The sequence below is a fragment of the Myotis davidii genome, unplaced genomic scaffold (assembly GCF_000327345.1).
Source record: "Myotis davidii unplaced genomic scaffold, ASM32734v1 scaffold904, whole genome shotgun sequence".
NCBI lineage: Eukaryota > Metazoa > Chordata > Mammalia > Chiroptera > Vespertilionidae > Myotis > Myotis davidii.
In genome coordinates this window covers 452,883-455,448 of record NW_006295888.1, presented here as the reverse complement: position 1 = coordinate 455,448, position 2,566 = coordinate 452,883, and positions in this window count along the sequence as shown.

Sequence of the window (2,566 nt, the reverse complement as noted above, 5' to 3'; positions counted from 1 at the left end):
TCTGCGAAGATACTAAGAATGAAAAGACACACCACACACTGTCCCCCACTTTGGCATGAAGCCCACAACCTGGGCATGTGCCCCTGACCAGAATCAACCCCGGGCCCCTTCAGTCCACAGGCCGACGCTCCATCCACTGAGCCACACCAGCCAGAGCCCTTAATTATTATTTGTTATGGCTAAGCAAGGTAGGTCTGGTGAGAATTTCTGAAGTAGACATGCGATTTATTAAAATGCAGTATTTGAATTAAAATATAATGCAGACTGGAACGAGAAACCACGCGGGACTGTTTTTGCACATTTTTCTCTGTTTCTTTAACAACAACAAAAAAAAAAGGAGCAAGAAATCTACAAATAATTATTTCCTTCCTTTTTCAGAATTCCCATTTCTCTTGATTCCCATGTAGCGGTTTGCTCATTCATCACAAGACTAGATGGGTCACTATCTCGTTTTCATTTCAGAGATCCAGAAAGGTGGAGCCAGCTAAGCTGTGTGTTTCCACTTCTGCCAGGAGAGGAGACAGTCCTTTTTAGGGGGCTGTGGGTGAGAAAAAGCCACACTCATGCAAACACCAGATCCTAGATCTTGGCGTTTCCCTGGCTCAGCCCGCCAACTCTATTACCGCCGCCTCAAAGGGTTAATGGCACCAGCGTTCCGGAGACAGTTCGCTCTCCTGCTCAACGCGATGACAAATAACCATTATTCTTTCCAACGGCGCTGATAATCGGGACAGCTTAAACATTTTCGCCGGTATAAGTGAAACCATTAATCCTCTTGGATTTCATGATAAGTGGTGACTGTGAAATAATGACTGTGTCATTGCAAGCAAGAAAAAACGTGAACAATTAAAACAAGTTAGCCATTATCTTACCGGGGACTGACTCGCTTTCACATTTCATTAGCAATATTGTAAATGATATGTACCTTATTAAAAAGCTCTTATTATCCGAGAAACCTAATTAGTCAAAAATTCTCGGTCGCCGCTCTCATTTTCGAGCGGTGTAAGTGCTGCCGTGGGTATTGGGGTGTGTGTGTGGAATGTTTCTGTTTATCCCTGAAAAAAAACCACAATATGGAACTGTTTCTCCAGAAATATCACCGCGCACGGGTATACCTCATTATTTGGGGGCATATAATGATGTTTTCTTTGAAGCGGTCGACCTGGCTACCATGGAACAAAATACAAAATCCCTCCTTAGCTAGCTGTCTCTTTCAGCCAAACATTAAGCTTTTAGCCAAAAGACGATAAAAACCCAAGAAAATGACAATTACAATTTTCATAGTGGGCTTGGAAGGTCTCTCTCTCTCTCTCTCGTGCTCAATCCTTAAGCTTTTTATAAATGAAACTGCTGGACTGACCTCTGAGAATCGTTACACCTCCATTTCTGAAAAAAAAAAAGGGGGGGGGGAAGTCCAAGATCAAGTTCAAATCGAATAGCTTTGTTCTCTAGACGTACAAAACGGTGAAAAATAATGCCAGTATTTCTGTGGGAAAGAGGACGAATACAGTATCGGTATCTGGATATTATCTACATGTTTATTGGAATGGAGGACGCAGTTTCTGTCAGGATAATTCTACATGCAAACATAATTATTTTCTTTGGAAGTCAAATTAGCAAGAGGGGAATCTGTGCGATCCATGGACTGGCAATGGCGTCTTACCCAACACACGCACACATCCAGTGCTAATTGAGATGCTTCGTGTAAGGAGCTTAGTAGAATCCTGACAGTAATAAGTGTTCAATAAATGGTAGCTATTTTATAGTCATCGATATATCAGATCACTCCAGAAATATCTAATGGAGCATGTAAGCATATATATGGATACATAGCAGACACCAATGGACTCTCCTACCTAATATGTCATAATAGAAGTGAGAGATGCCAGAGGATCGCTTACGGCACTCACGTTCCGTAATTGTATCAGCTTCCACTTGCTTTTCATTTCATTTATTTTATTTTAGTTTTAATCTTTATTGTTGAAAGTATTACATTGATGTCCCCTTTTCCCCCATTGATCTCTCCCACCCCCCCTGCCCCCCACCCCTGCCCCCTACTCCAGACTTTCCCCGCCCCCCGCATTGTCTGTGTCCACGGGTTATGCATATACGCATGTGAGTTCATTGGTTGGTCTCTTCCCCCTCCCCCACCCTCCCCTGCCTTCCCTCTGAGGTTGGACAGTCTCACAGGGTCTCACTCATGTGTGGGTGGAATCTAATGAACAACGTAAAGTGATGAACAAAAATAGATCCAGAGACATAGAAGCATCGAACAGACGATCACTTGCTTTTTAAAAGTTTACGAAGTTTTGTCCAGATATTTTTAAAAATTATATGTGTGTGTGTGTGTGTGTGTGTGTGTATACATATATATAAAAGCCAAGTGACCGGACTGAGCAGAATGACTGAAATGACTGGTCACTATGACACGCACTGCAGCCCACCAACCAGCCTGATCGGGGGCAGGGGGGGCGGGCAGCCAGATCCCACCCGTGCATGAATTTGTGCACCCGGCCTTTAGTGTGTATGTGTGTGTGTGTGTGTGTGTGTATACATATACTGAGTG